The sequence below is a fragment of the Felis catus genome, chromosome A1, assembly GCF_018350175.1.
Source record: "Felis catus isolate Fca126 chromosome A1, F.catus_Fca126_mat1.0, whole genome shotgun sequence".
Classification (NCBI taxonomy): domain Eukaryota; kingdom Metazoa; phylum Chordata; class Mammalia; order Carnivora; family Felidae; genus Felis; species Felis catus.
Window position 1 is genome coordinate 170,574,024 of NC_058368.1, and position 16,912 is coordinate 170,590,935.

General features: G+C 39.8%; 1 protein-coding gene across 1 annotated transcript in view; it reads left to right on the top strand.

The window, feature by feature from the left end:
* Nucleotides 1-600: 600 nt before the first annotated feature.
* Nucleotides 601-16,912, top strand: part of CAMK4 (calcium/calmodulin dependent protein kinase IV) — a 311,152-nt gene continuing 294,840 nt past the window's right edge. The window contains exons 1-2 of the mRNA XM_045034623.1: nt 601-786; nt 1,004-1,194. The gene's annotated coding sequence lies outside the window, so the exon portion shown is untranslated. The remainder of the gene's footprint in view (nt 787-1,003; nt 1,195-16,912) is intronic.

Sequence of the window (16,912 nt, forward strand, 5' to 3'; positions counted from 1 at the left end):
TCTTTTGCGTCATCTGAACTTTCCAAGTCTGGCATCTCGTCCTACAATTCTGGCCCATGTTTCCTCACTCCTAGTCACACCCTGCTCTTTAGCATAAATATTATGCAAGTCCAGTGGGCGAATGAGTGGCAAGTGACTGGGTTGCCGGGCCTGGATTCACCCTAAGAAGTATATACCAAAGGTGACAGCCTTCCTATCCAGCAAGGTGTTGCACTCCTTCCTTCCTTAATTTATTCCTTCTGTCTCATCACATACTTAGCACCTTCTCTGTCTCAGATGCTGTTTAATGCTCTTGAAATGCTTAAGAAAACAAAACATATAAGGACTCTTGTCCTTAATTTTAGCTCATTTGTTTATATTATTTTGCTTGCCCTTTTGTCTTTGCTCTCTTTTAGAGCAAAGACGAAAAACAAATTGTTTCTGGGCCGTTACTCTGCAAAACACGGGTAGCCAGGAGTTGGTTTCAAAGTGCGGAAAATGCGTGCGTGAGCGGAGGTGCGCGTGTGCGCGTGTGCGCGTGCGCGCGTGCGTGTGGCGTGTAGGGGCGGTCTCACGTAGCTTCTGAACGTACTTGCATACCTCCATGGTGGCGCGGGCGGAGTGCAGTATGACAAAACCCCTGCTTGCTTTTTGCTGCCATTCTCGTTCTAACAAAGGATTTGATTGTAACTTTGAAAGGCAGTGCATACGGAGAGATAAAATAATTAGGGAGAAAAAAAAAAAAAACAAAGCACCACACTACCTCCTTTTGGAAGACATCACCTCTCCGTTGTCTGGAGGAAACTGGTTGGTATCAGATGGCCAGATTCAGGGAAACGAAGATGGGGAACAGGCCTTGCCCTACTTGTTAGACCCGAACTATGGATCCCAGGGTAACTGCCCAAGGGACGGTGAGGTATGGTGAAGGGCACTGCACAAGCCGGGCCTATAAGGGGTGAGAAAATAGGTGTATGTTGGAATTGTGTGTTTATCTCTCACAAACTGTCACATTCCTTTTCCTCAGTGGTTCATCCAGTAATTCTGTGTGGAATTCAACAAGATGTTGGAGATACGAATGCAAATGAGACAAGGTTCCTGACCCCCAACTCCAGGAGATAAACCATGCAGGAGGGGAGGCTGCACAGCACCTGCCCCTCTGGAGCCGGGGAAGGTTACGTGGAGAAGAGGACAACTGCCACGGATCTTGAAAGAAAGGTGAGTGTCAGGCGGGTGGTGGTGTAGAGACAAAATTCAGAGACCGAAGGGAAATGAAAAGGGCAGTGCAAAATCAGGAGTGACTAAATGCTTGCTAGTTATTACCTTTGGGATATATGGAAACCAGTGACCTTTGAACTCAGTACAAAGAAAGCTAACTTTTCTGTATTCTGTCGTATGTTTTATTTAAAATTAAACAAAACAGGTTGATTAACAACTGTCGATTCTGGGCTTTGTTACATACACATTTCAATACTCTTTTTTTTTTTTTTACTTACTCCATTTTATTTTACTCTTCATTTAGTTTTTCAAATAAAATTTACATATATCTTACCATCCATACATGCATGTATATACACTATTATGTACAGATACCCTGTGTGCTTGGCCAGAATTTCATTTCCTTCTGGAAAGTGACCCCTGGAAGCTACAACTGTGTTTGTTGCCTGAACAGGTTTGACGTTCCCACAAACCTCCAGGTACCACTTGACCTGATGATGCTTGGATGTGAGCCTCTGATACTGGCTTTTCAAGGGGGGCAGATGGTCTCCAGGTTCTGTCTTCTTCTCTTCTCATTTGGCTGACATGAGCTGGAGTTAGGAAACCCATGGACGTGGCACTGACTCACCTAGTGCTTGGCTGAGCTTGGAGCTCTTCCAGGAGATGGTGGGAAGGGCAGCTGTTGGCAGAAGAGATCCTCACCTAAATGGCACGGGGTTTCCCAGAAAGCCTGAGGAATATCGGGGTGGAGAGTTTCACTTTCCTTTAGCAATAAACAAATAATCCACTTGATTCCAGATGAACTAAATGTCAAAGAGTGACATTTTTTCACGTTAGCTTATCTCTTTACCCTTTACCAGAGCTCAAAGAAGGAAATTACTATTCCCCTTCCTGCCTGGAAATGACAATCACTCAACAGATATACCACACCTTGTATCACTTGGAACCAATTTTATCTATCTATCTATCTATCTATCTATCTATTTATTTATTTAGAGAAAGAGAGAGAAAAAGAGAGACAGAGAGCAGAGGAGGGGCAGAGAGAGAGAAAAAGAGAATCTTAAGCAGGGTCTTTTCAGTGGGAAGCCTGATTTGGGCTCCATTTCACAACCCAGAGATCATGACCTGAGGAGAAATCAAGAGTTAGACACTTAAGTGCCTGAGCCACCCAGGCGCCCTGAACTAATTTTATCTTTTTTTTTTTTTTTTAATTTTTTTTTTTCGTTTATTTATTTTTGGGACAGAGAGAGACAGAGCATGAACGGGGGAGGGGCAGAGAGAGAGAGGAAGACACAGAATTGGAAACAGGCTCCAGGCTCTGAGCCATCAGCCCAGAGCCTGACGCGGGGCTCAAACTCACGGACTGCGAGATCATGACCTGGCTGAAGTCGGACGCTTAACCGACTGTGCCACCCAGGCGCCCCTAATTTTATCTTTAAAAACAAATACTAATCCATATATATATATATATATATATATATATATGTCTATATGTATGTATATTTATTTGCTATTTGATATAAATAGCAAATACATATATACATGTATATACATATATACATACATACGTACATATAGACATATATATGTATGTATATACACATATATGTATATATATGTGTGTATATATATATATATTTTTTAAACAAAGGTCCTTTTTTCTTATAGTTCTTACGTAGTTATATACATATAACTATATATATATATATAGAACTATATATAGTTCTTGGGTAAATAGCACTGCCTAGTGGCACTTAGGGTAAAATTTAGATCATACAGAGAAGTATCTCTCACTACTTTTCCTCATCTTCAGTGTGCTCAGCCCTGGTTGGTTTCCTCCTCTTCTGCCAATATGGCAGTCATATTCTCATGGTTCTGCCTTTGCTTGTGCCCTCGAATGAACTTCCAGATTTGTTACAGAATCCATTTCAATGTTGGGCAAACAATAAGTGTTCAATAAATACCTAATTCCATGGTTTTCATTGAGTGCATCAGTGTTCCCTAGGGATTCCTGAAATCCTTTTAGAGGTACAGCAATGTATTATGAAAAACCATTTCATAATAAGACAAAGAAGTTAATTGACTTTTTTTTTTTTAACTCTTTTTGATCTCAGTATTTCAAATACGGGGAATATCAGTGGATATAATCTATATAATCAAAGCTTGGTGGAGTTCTTAGTGGTTTTAAGAGTGAATGGGTCCTAATTACACTAAGTCTTGGAGTAATTAAGAATTACTGCCCTAATTGATTGGCATATAGCCTCTTGGTGCTAGTATATATAATATATAGTATATATTAAATATTATGCAACACTCAATTCTTCTCTCTGAGAATGTTTTAAAACCTGATGTTGCAAGATTTGGAATATGAATCAGTATTACTCTTAGATCCTCTAAGAGGATGAGCGGGGCCAGGATGGCTCTCAGGTTGTGAGATCCTGATATTCAGCTGCAGATTAGTTGGGATCAGTGGTCTGTTGAGTTCAGTTAGTACTAGATAGATGATTGGCTTTGGACTAAAACAATGAAAGGATAAATCAAGAATGTTTAAATTGTTAATGAAATGTATCAGTCTGAGTGTTTAGAATCAGTTTTAGCTATTTTCAGCAGAAGATGAATTTATTAAAGAGCATTAGGAATCTTTCCAAATTTTTGTGGCCTTTATGGCTGCAAACAGTGTCCAGATCATCCCAACACATTTATATGGCCAGTACTGGCCCTAGATGCTGGGTGTCCCTGGTGCCTCTGAAAGCTGGGGGGTATTGGCCATCACCCTCACTGGAACAGATTACACGTAGCACCTCCTCCATAGCAATGACTTAAAGTTCATATTGTCATAAGAGTACATCCAGTTGGGAACAGTCCAGTCACACCTGTACCCAAGTCACAAAGGAAGCCAAGAGAGTGAGATTCTGTGGTTCTATTTTGGAGATGCAGGGACTTCAAGTGTGAAATTCTCCAAACAGAAAGAGTGTGCACAAGGTATTTGGTGTCAAAAAGTAGGTCTTCCCATAGTCTTCTGCTTGGCTGTCCAACACATACACTTATTCCATACTTTAAATTCCTAGCAACAGTAATACAACACTAACCTTCAAACAAATAAAAGCACACTTACCCTCTCCCCTAAAAAGAGAAACAATTCTCTATCAGTTAAAAATGATTTTAGGGGCTCCTGGGTGGCTTAGTCAGTTATATGTCTGATTCTTGATTTTGAATCAGGTCATGATCTCACAGCTTGTGAGTATGAGCCCCAAGTTGAGCTCTGTGCTGACAATGAGGAACTTGTTTGGAATTCTTTCTCTCCCTCTCTCTCTGCCCCTCCCCTGCTCACTCTGCCTCTCTCAAAATAAATAAATAAGTTATAAGATGGCTACCAACAGCTGTAGACATCAGATTTCATCAACCCTTCCCGAGCAGGAAAAAAATGGAAACAGGCAAAATTACTTCTCCATCTGAGGCTTTGTTCTTTTAACTGGGGGGTGGGGGGGGGGTGGGAGGGGTGGGGAAACCCAACGACCAGCCAGATATTACTGGGCAGACCTGACTCATATTGCTATCATTTGGCTAGTCACTGATAAAGAGGAATGATTAAGACCAAACATGGTTTATCACTTAGGGCTGGGGAAAGAGCAATGGTCACCATCTAAACATGAAACTGGAATGCTGTTAGAAGGAAAGAAATGGCAGACATTAGTGTTACATTGGCAATGGATACTGTCTTCTGATTCATAATACCAAAAAAAACGCTTATACCATTCATTGTTTGCTAGAGATTGTTTTTACTGAGTTATGGGTTAAACATGTTTTAAACAAAATAAATTTGTTTTTGTGTATAATTTAACAATGGCCAACTATTTTAGTATGAAAGGAAAGTGCGTGGATGTTAAAGAGTTAAAATGGTCCAAATAGTCCAACTTTTCCTGCCTTGTGAACCTGGCTCACCATCTCTGAGTAGCTGTAAGTGATGAATACAACACTTCTTGAATTGGTAGCAGCATGGCTCTTAGAGAAGAATCTAGAAGGTAAGATTTAAAGTCATAGGTGATATTTGTGACAGAGGCTCCTGTATAAATGTAACCCTGCTCTCCAATATAAATTTGCTTTAAAAAAAATTTTTTTTTAATATTAGAGCGCAGGGGGGAGAGGGGTAGAGGGAGAGAGAAAGAATCCCAAGCAGGCTCCATGCTCAGCGCTGAGCCCAGTGCCGGGCATGACCCCACTACCCTGGGATCATGACCTGAGCTGAAATCAAGCTCAACCTACTGAGCCAACCAGGTGCCCCAAATTTGCTTTTAATAGCCTCCAAAATTGCAGGCTTTCTCCAACTTAAGGTATGGTGCCACATGGTCTCATTGCTCTCACCTGACCTCTCCTCAGGTCCTCACTCAACTGATTAAGTCAACATGAGCATAGTAGCTCCTTGGATAATTGGGGTTTTAAAAAAGCTTTATAGAGGTATAATTGCACACATGTAGTATATATATCTAGATGAGTTTGGACATATGCCATGATACCCATGATAGCATCACCAGGATCACGGCTGGGTCACAGTGCCCTCTGCTGATTCCTGGAGTCCCATGCTCATTCAGCACAAGGAAGGAAAGTCACTCAGATCTAGTACAGGATGTGTGGGCAAAATGCTGATGGAGTTCCTGTTTTCAGCACCTCATTGCTCAGTATCAACATCTTGTGAAAGTTAAGGATCCAAAGGGCATTTCAGTCAAGTGATGGCAAAAAGAGCTAGTTTCATCTCTTTTTCTCACTTAAAAATGTTAAGTGACCTAGTATTTTTTTTATATGAAATTTATTGTCAAAGTGGTTTCCGTACAACACCCAGTGCTCATCCCAACAGGTGCCCTCCTCAATACCCATCACCCACTTCCCCTCCCCCCCCCCATCAATCCTCAGTTTATTCTCAGTTTTTAAGAGTCTCTTATGGTTGGCTCCCTCCCTCTCTAACCTTTTTTTTTCTCTTCCCATCCCCTCCCCCATGGTCTTCTGTTAAGTTTCTCAGGATCCACATAAGAGTGAAAACATATGGTATCTGTCTTTCTCTGTATGACTTATTTCACTTAGCATAACACTCTCCAGTTCCATCCACGTTGCTACAAAAGGCCATATGCCATCCTTTCTCATTGCCAACTAGTATTCCATTGTGTATATAAACCACAATTTCTTTATCCATTCATCAGTTGATGGACATTTAGGCTCTTTCTATAATTTGGCTATTGTTGAAAGTGCTGCTATAAGCATTGGGGTACAAGTGCATTCCTAATATTAGAAAGAAGATGTTAGCGGGGCACCTGGGTAGCTCAGTCAGTTGAGCGTCCGACTTCAGCTCGGGTCATGATCTCGCAGTCTGTGAGTTCAAGACTGAGCTCAGAGCTGTACTGAGCTGTATTGACAGCTCAGAGCCCGGAGCCTGTTTCAGATTCTGTGTCTCCCTCTCTCTCTGACCCTCCCCCGTTCATGCTCTGTCTCTCTCTGTCTCAAAAATAAATAAACGTTAAAAAAATGAAAAAAAAAAAAGAAAGAAGATGTTAGGGAAGGTTTAGAATGTTTTCAGGGGGGTTATATTGAACTAAAACTATCTCAAGATATCATCTACATGAAAATATACTACATTTGGAAGAAAGAATGTTTACTTATTTTAAAGTTTATTTATTTTGAGAAAGGGAGGGAGAGCGTGAGCAGGGAAGGGGCAGAGAGAGAGAGAGAATCTCAAGCAGGCTCTGCACTGTCAGCACAGAGCCTGTTGAAGGGCTCGAATCCACAAACCGTGAGATCATGACCTGAACCTAAATCAAGAGTCAGACGCTTAACCAACTGAACCACCCAGGTGCCCCAAGAATGTTTGCTTTTAAAAATAAAATGAACAAATCAGCAGACTATAGATGCTGGAGAGGATGTGGAGAAACGGGAACCCTGTTGCACTGTTGGTGGGAATGCAAACTGGTGCAGCCACTCTGGAAAACAGTGTGGAGGTTCCTCAAAAAATTAAAAATAAATCTACCCTATGACCCAGCAATAGCACTGCTAGGAATTTACCCAAGGGATATAGAAGTACTGATGCCTAGGGGCACTTGTACCCGAATGTTTATAGCAGCACTTTCAACAATAGCCAAATTATGGAAAGAGCCTAAATGTCCATCAACTGATGAATGGATAAAGAAGTTGTGGTTTATATACACAATGGAATACTAGTTGGCAATGAGAAAGGATGGCCTTTTGTAGCAACGTGGATGGAACTGGGGAGTGTTATGCTAAGTGAAATAAGTTATACAGAGAAAGACAGATACCATATGTTTTCACTCTTATGTGGATCCTGAGAAACTTAACAGAAACCCATGGGGAAGGGGAAGGGAAGAAAAAAAAAAACGGTTAGAGAGGGAGGGAGCCAACCGTAAGAGACTCTTAAAAACTGAGAATAAACTGAGGGTTGATGGGGGGTGGGGGGGAGGGGAAAGTGGGTGATGAGCATTGAGGAGGGCACCTGTTGGGATGAGCACTGGGTGTTGTATGGAAAACAATTTGACAATAAATTTCATATTAAAAAAAAGAATAAAACAATTAAAGAAAATGAAATACTCAGCTGTAGCCCTTGCCCACCATTCTCCGTATCATTTAATAAGAGAATACAAGCTTCAGATATTAACAAACCTGGATTTGAAACCCAGGCCTCCTATACAATGAGTACCTGACTTTGGACAAATGTAGCATGGAAGACCTGCAGCTGCAAATATCAAAAATAGAACTTGAGAAACTCAACAGAAGACCATGGGGGAAGGGAAGAGGAAAAAATAGATACAGACAGAGAGGGAGGAAGGCAAACCATAAAAGACTCACATACAGAGAACAAACTGAGGGTTGATGGAGGGGGTGAGAGGGGAAAATTGGTGATGGGCATTGAGAACACTTGTTGGGATGAGCACTGGGTGTTGTATGTAAGCGATGAATCATAGGAATCTACCCCAAAACCAAGAGCACGCTGTACACACTTGTATGTTAGCCAATTTGACAATAAATTATATTTTTTAAAATGCAAAAAAAAGTAAAATAAAGACATCTATAAATTTTATTTTTCATTAAAAAAGTGGCAGAAAGAGAAATGACATTTTAAGTAGAGAAAACATGTCACATCACTTTCCAGGAACAATTAATGCTACATTTTTAAATGAATCCTGAAGAAATAAAATGTAAATCACATAGAATATAAGAGTGCTTCATGTTTTTTCTCTTTAAATTTATTACAGCAACTTAAAAATATATCTCTCTCCTTCAAAAACAATAACCAGCAAACTGCCTTCTTAAAAACCCATATCATTTGGCACTTTTTTTGTGACTAGAAAGTGTTGGCTGTGGAAAACTAAATTGCCAGTTATAGTTAGTGTCCTGTAAAAAGTTTGTGCTCCAGACTTTTCCCAAGTTTAAGGCTTTAACTGCTCCCAAGCCAAGGGCTTGCCCTATACAGGAATGAGTAATGGTGGCTTTAAATCATTTCATACCTAACTTTCTTAACTATAACCTCTTTGACCATTTATTTTATGAGCTGTGTCTAAAGTGATGAAGTGAAGGGATATCAGGAAAGCAGGAGGAAGAGACTGTGGAGAAAAGACAGCATGTTGAGAGGTATTGCTCCTCACCACTTGGGACTAAGTATATCTGTAATTTCTGGCTTCACCCAGTCCACATTCCAGTCTCTGGTTTGCCAGTGGATGGAGTACTGCCTCGTTCTGCCATGCAAGCCCAGAATACAACACAGTACTGGGCCTGTTTCTTTGCATTCCACAATCCAACCGTACTCAACCTCTTCTTTTCCTGAACATGTGCTAATCTTTAGGCGTTTATACTGCTTACTTGAAATTTTCCAATATGTCCATAGCTTTCCATTCCCATGCTTTTGCATAATGTTCTTGATGCCCTCTCTGCCAATCTCCAAAGATAAAAGGAGAAAGCATTGCTTCTGGAATAAACCTCACCTGCTGGCAGGCCTGATGGTAGCTTCGTAGTCTTTTCAGCTTTGAAATGAGGGTTTAATAAATTCACTGCTAAAAAAAAAATGCACTGCTCACTAGGGCTCTTGGAAAATGCCACATCCACAACAAAGCCTGCTTTCATCATCCAGGTAGGACTGCATGTCTCTTGGGCACCTCCCTGCGCTGTATGTCTGAGGGGGTTGACTCCCATTCTTATATAAGGTGTTCTGTTTAAGTACCCTCATGGCTGAAAATAAATCTGTGTCCTGGAGATCATAGGTCTGAAATAATCTGGCCTACCTTTTTGGAAATGACATTTTTCACCTTCATAATATATGTGTTTGTTTTCATGTAAAATAATGCATAGGCTTTCAGTTGGTGTGTACCAGAACACATTGGTGATTTAGCAAATGGTCTCCAGGTATGTGTTGAGATCTGGAATGACCCCAGTCAAGTCGCCTCCAGCTTTTTAAGTATTTGTTTTGTTTTGTTTTGAGAGAGAGAGAGAGAGAACACGCTTGAGTTGGGGAGGGGCAGAGAGAGGGAGAGAGAGAATCCCAAGCAGGCTCTGCACTGTCAGCACAGAGCCCTACACGGGGCACAATCTCCTGAACTGTGAGATCATGACCTGAGCCAAAATCAAGAGTCAAATGCTTAACTGACTGAGCCACCCAGGCACCCCAAGGCTGCCTCCAGCTTTAATCAGACCTGTTACTATACATGAGTGTGCCGCATATATGTAGGCACTTTCTGTTTGCCAGTATGTGACACATGTTGAAAAACACTGCATAGTTGGTTCCTTGCACACATCCTGTCTCCTGCGGTCGTGCATGTGAGAGGCGTGTCTCTGGATAGACAGAGCTGGGCTATTATTCATCTGTGAATCCCCTTGTTGACTGGCAAGATGGCTTGAGTACCTCCTCAGTGAGTGTCTGCTCCAGGTAATTGAGTTGAATGAAAGAGAGAGGAAAGTGGATCAACCAGAGCAGACCAAATCAGACCCGTTGCTACAAAGCTGCAAAGACCCCAGAGCTTCCATTAGGCCTGCCAGGGTGTTTGGCTCACTCCAGAAGCAGTGCCTTCTCCTTCACCTCATTTTCTTCCTTTCTCCCTATGGCCTCCATATTAAACTTGGACATTATTATTTATTTAAATGAATATAAGCCAAGACAATGTTATGAAAGTAAAAGGAAAAAGATACTAACCCAAGAAGGAGAGAAGAGAGGCACACATCTTGTCCAAATGCTGCTGTTGTCCCATGGATCTGGAATTCAGAACTCAGTGGTGGTTGCCTATCTGGCACTTGTACCTCAGGAACTTGGAGAAGGTGCCACAGTGAAATAGGAACACAGATCAGCAGTTGACAACATTGGCCAACTGGTAGTGGTGTCTCTGAGTGAATGCCATAAGGCTCTGAGGTTCTAGTCTGGAAAATCTGCTAACAAGAACCAACCATTGCTTATGGAATGAATTACTTGTCTGGATCAAAGAAGTTCAGGGGGTCCTGCTGGCTGGAACCAAAAGGAATGTCTTCTTCCCACCCTAGCTTTGTAGTCTCCCTCCAACAACCTCTTATTTGTGGAGCCTGACAGGACACTGTCACTCTAATAAGTGGAGGCATTTGAAAAAGTTTGGCCAAGACTATTGTTTAGTTAGTGGTATACAGTCTTTCTGTCTTCAAAGCCTGTTCTACTTAAGGAAACTGGCACAGTGTCATTAATATTGAACAGGAGTATTTTTGTACATCCCATAAATTCTGGGGTGTTCTGGCTGGGATTAATTAGTTACTAGCAAGCTCCTTTTCTCCACCTTGGGGAAAGATCTGTACTTGTGCAAATAAAAAAAAAAGGTGAGCTATGAATTTTCTTATCAACTGGAGAAATCTTCTCACTGATCTGGTGCCTTGATGTGAATAGCTGTGAAAAGTTCATATCCAATTGCCCTCCAGACCTATTTGAGAAGTACATCAGAAAAACAACCTGGTTAATAGAGGGCATGTCTCATTCATTACTGGCTTTTATTTCCTTCAGAGCCCAGCACACTTAGGAATATGGAATTATTTGTAAACTGTCTTCCTGATTCACCTACCCTTCTGGTAAACCTTCCTACTTCCAGAAGAGAAATATTATAGCCAGCCAGAAACTGATTGTTAAGCTACAAACTTCTCAGCTTTCAGGAAGGCAATTAAAACTTAAGGGTCCTTACCTTATGGAAAGTGCTAGGTAGCAAGGCTATAGGCAATGTCTGATAGCCCTTTCTTTTCTAAATTTTCTGTTTGGAATTTAATTTACATATATGTAAATGTACATATATTAAGTGCTCAGTTCAATAAATTTTGGCAATTGTATACATTGATGAAACTACTAAACAAACCAAGATCTGAACTTTTCTGTCACCCAGAACACTACCTCTCGTCCCTTTCCAGTGGGTTTCCCTCTTTTCCACACACAGATCTCAAAAACAAGTATCTTGATTTCTATAACCATAGTGTTGCCTGTTCTTGGATTTCACATACATAGAACCAGTGTGTACGTTGTGTCTAGCTTCTTTCACAAAACAGTGTCTTGAGATTCATCCATGGTTTTGTGTATTTCAGTAGTTTCTTCTTTTTATTGCTATTTAGTATTTCTTTGTATGAATTCCTACAATTTATTTCTCTATAGACATTTTGGTTGTTTCTAGTTTTGGATTGTTTAAATTTCCTTTTTAAAAATATTCAGATTATTTAACTGGAGTAGACTTCACATAAAATTGTGAAAGGAGAGCGTGTATTTTTGCAAAGAGGAGGCTTCTTTAACAAAGATTCATTTTTTTTTTCTTAATAGAAAATAGAACTGGGTTTGTCCTGGAGGAGAGAGGATTTCAAACAGACTTCCAAAAGTTTTCAACTGTAAGGTCTGAGGTACATGGAATTCTTTTCCAAGGGGACATGTGGCATCTCCTTAAAAAGTAAGACCTTAATGATATTCATTCTGGTTTATTTGGGATGATTGGGATGAAATTCAGAGGCAAATGGAAGGGCCAAATCAGTATACTCCAGATGTTATTTTTTAGTCCTAAGCTGATAGAACCATGATTCTTTCAAGAAACTACTTCATTAGCTCCCCAGGTGCAGAGATGTGCGAGGCTCTCTGGTTAAATTCTCCACATTGCTTGTACAAGAACTTCAGCTTCCTTCCCCTAATATGTTGAAATTGCATCCTGTGCTTAATTTTTGTGTTCCTTCCGTCATTTGCTTGTTTAATGCACATTTGAGTACCACCTCTGAGCTTTGATAGAGGTGAAGGTTGAATAAAATATACTTCTTTTAACATTATATAAATTGATTGAGGCCTCTTGTAAGGGTCCATTATAAAAGTATTTCCAGTATAGGGGAATGGGTGGCTCAGTCCATTAAGCATCTGACTCTTGACTTTGGCTGAGGTCATGATCTCACGGTTTGTGAGATCTAGCCCTGTGCTGACAGTGCAGAGCCTGCTTGGTATTCTCTCTCCCTCTCTTTCTGCTCTTCCCCCACTCACACATGCCCCCCCCATAAATAAATAAACTTAAAAAAAAAAGCATTCCCAGTATAAAAGTATTGCCTAGTATATACTTAAGATACTAAGCATATAGGTAGTAATCATTACATTTATTATGGCAAAAACCTAGCTTGTGCTTTTCTTCAGACTGGAAGGTCACGCCATGTCCACCTTGGGGTAGAATAATCCTGTCTGCTGAACTGTGGCATTGGTGACCTAACATTTAATCTTCGTTACTGGCTTTTCTCCTCCTACCCATTAATGTCTGTCCAGGGAAGGATGGGTGACTGACTCAGATGATAGGAGAAGGGATTTTGTAAGCTCAGCTCAGTTCCTTTTCCCATTTCTCTGCTTTAGAGACTGTCATTGTCTAGTTTGCCATATGGTAATGACCTGCCTCTAGAGAGTGAGGACAGTGAGAGGGCTGAAGTCAACTGTTCTGCTAGGAATTGGTGAGCCAAGTGAGTTTAGTTCAAGAGAAAAGTATTGGAAAGAGCATTTGGCTCCAGCTCTAAAGCCATGTTTTCCAGTCAAATTTTCCAGTGAAGAAAGTAGATATTTTGAATATATTATCTTGAAGTGTACTGTCTTTCCTAAACTTTTATCTTTTACCTAATTTAATTTGTATTAAGGTGGGAAAGTGGGGTATGATAAAATGTAATTAAAAAAAAATTGAAAGTCTAGCTCTCATACAAATATGTGATAAGCACATATGAAAGATATATTATTCACTCATTAATGGTGGAACTATCAGGAAAGTAAAGCTAGTTAAAAGGGAATATGAAATTGAAGAAAAGTAAAAGAAAGACTGCTAAATAAGTTAGATATAAAACTAGTTCATGTTTTACAGAGCAATAAATTTCAAACTTTGGGATATCTTTTCTTCTAAAAAGAAATTATTTTATCTCTACTGAACAAAAAAAGTTGCAATTTATCAGTCTTCTCCAAGTAAACAACTTTGCAGAATTGGGGGCCTTAGTCAAAAGTAAATAGTATGTCAAAGTATCTTCTCTTATATCATCATATGATCCTTGTTGACAATGTAGCTTCTTAAACAATGATCTAGTATGGCTTCCAGAAGGAATGAAATAATCTTATTGTCATATTACCAAGTCTGGAGACTTTTTCTTCCTTAGCAGTTATTGTTTATCAGGATACCACAAATTCTGGAAGACAAGCACTCATTGAACAAAAATAAAAGAAAACACCTTGGGTTGGAATGTGGCCAACTGAAGGCAGCTGTCACTAACTGGACACCTTAACTACCACAAAAAAATTTCCTAAAACTAATCCATATTCAATAGCACCTGTTATGGACTGAATGTTTGTGTTTCCCCAAGTTCATACGTTGAAATCCTGATTCCCCAGTGTGATGGTATGAAAAAGTGGAGTCTTTGGGAGATAATTAGGTCTGGAGAGTGGAACCCTCATGATGAGATTAGAGCCCTTGTTAGAACACATGAGAGCTTGCTTCCTCTTTCTCTGCTCTGCTGTCTGAGGATAAAAGAAAACAGCCATTTGCCAAACTGGAAGAGGCCCTTCACCAAATACCAGACCTACTGGTATTTTGATCTTGGGCTTCCTCACCTCCGGAACTATGAAAAATAAATGTCTGTTGTTTAAGCCACCCAGCTATGGTATTCTGTTATAGCAGCCCAAATTGACTAAGGCAGCATCTTTATGGTGATTGATGTGGGACAGAAATCTTTACCTTTTAGATAAGTAAGTTGCAAAATGTGCCTTCAGATTCTTAAATTGATTGACCTGTTTCATGGAGTTATTTACTGCCTGGACCATAGCATGTGTTTACGTAGGTGTTAGGCTCTGCTTTTATGGCCCATATGAATACTAAGAAGAATCTGATATAAATTATGGCTTTATTGTCAGTCATTAATGTTTAGCTCTTCTAACAAAAATGGACCAGAAAGTTTCCGTTTCTTCTTGAAACCACACCTGTTTCTATGCCATAAACATAGACCGAACATTTTTCTACCTCTTAGCCATACCTGGAAGCGATAGAGCTGTTGATCTAAAAAATGTATCTAGTCATCCACTTAAAGATAAGTGGAACTAGGACAGAAACCATTTTATGCCATTTTGTAATGGAATGTGTTCTGTCAACTGCCTATTCCTAGTAACTCAGAGAATCACAATTATTTTTAGGAAAAAGATTCTGAGGGAGCAGTAATAGCCTGGTATCTATTTAAAGATGAAATAGCTAGGCTCTTTGATTGTTTCTTTTTATGGTATCAGGAATTGATAGCAGGGGTATAATCAGAAATTGTATTATGATTCAAAACAGTGAAGAAAGTCTTAAATAACTTTGTAATTTTCTCAATTGTAATAGTTCAGTTATACGATATTTTGTCCAAGATCTTTTTGTACCTTTCATAGAATATTCAGTTGATAAATTTGGGCTAGCATACTGTGTGTAAAGTTGGTATAGATTTACAAGGAAATGCCTAAAGAAATTCAACGTTGTGCTTTTGAAATAGGAGAATGATTGCATAGTACAATGTGTCTGAGAAGCAGGCTTAAGGTATAGATAGATATTAATATATAGGCTGTGTGCTTGGCTTGCATTAAAATTATTTTGTATACTTATTTTACTGAGATGCATCAAGCTACATTCAAAGCTTGACATTTCCCTTTTCTTATGGAAGACAGTGGAAAGGAGCGTTGTTAAAGCAAAAGGTGCAAATTTTCCTCTTTATTTAAGGATATTAAATTTTGTCAGAGAGAGTGAGATAAAAAACAAGCAGATGGGAAACACTTACCTCTGTTAAGAGGTAGGTAAGTTGGTAACCCATGAGGGATGTTACACAAATAAAGGAAGCAGAGAATACGTGTGTAGACACAGAAAGTGACGGAGGGAACAAGTAGACACGAAGTATTTATACTACACTACCAATAGATGAGACCCTCCGTATTTGTGAGATCTTAAATCAACCATGTGGCACGCATTCCGGCCCTACCTATTCTCTGCCAGATTACAGACCATAGCTCTTCATGAGAATAATTGGCGAGCTGCACTGTGGCCATAGGCACTTACCCCTAGAATAGCTTGCCTATTCTGTAGTGTACTTACAGGCAACCGTTGCATCAAGGTAATTTCCTATGTGACATCAGGAGTTGAGAGAAAAGATATTTCAAAATGTTGGAACACTTTTCATATACCTCAGGCAATTAGTTTTATGTTTGTATCCCTTTACATTTTCTCCCATCTTTTATAAATTTTTCTCTATAAAACGCATTGCTAATTCTTAAGTGAATCATTGATGGTAATGGCATTTATGGTCCCTTCAGAGGTTTGGATCTGCAAGCTTCCTCTTCACCTAATTGTATGTTTTATGTCCCTTTTTCTCCCTCCCTCACCCCTTCTTCTTTCTGTCCCTTCTTTCCTTCCTCCTTCTTTCCTTCCCCTCTCTCTCTCCCTCCCTCTCACTCTCTTTTTCTATTTTTCTCTCTTCTTCCTGTCTCTCTTCTTTATTTCTTTTGATCTCTTTGCTGCTTCTTCCACATGGTTTATTTTAGAGGTGTCTTAAGGTCTTTTAATGGGATAAGCACAGCAAAATAGTATTTATGAAAATAGGTGAAAAAGAATAATGAAAATCTTGGGTGGAGATACAGCATGAAACTAAAAATACTACACACCACAGAGCTTGCCCTGTTCAAGTTGAGCCACAAGCTAAGTTCTAAGACTTCTGGATTTAATGTGAAAAGGAGAAACTGATCAGTCACTACATTCCCAGTGCTCAGGCACAGAACTGGTTTGAACAAAATTGGATGCTGTTAGTAAGAAATAAAAGGTCACTGGGTAGGAAACTAGAAGTTTCTACCACATTCCATCCCTTTGGCTTTGTAACATTCATGTATACCCTTCGTCCTATAAATTGAATACTTTCCCAGCCCCTTCCCAAGTTAATCAGTCATACAGTGTGTGATATTTCTTCAGAAATAGAAATACAGTTCCCTCTAAACGTTAGTAGGCCTTCAGTCTCTTCCAGTCAATTCTACATGTGAACAACCACTGCCAGAGATCTTCTGAGTTACAATGTTAAGGCCTGAGAAATATTGGTTCCTAGTGACAAGTCTTTATTTTCCATACATCTTTTTCTCCTTTTAACTTAGTTGCCATTATCAATGTGAAATAATAAATCTGGAGGAAAGGAAACACGTTTTATCCCTTTTTACTGGCAGGTTTACTTCCTTTGTCTAGTA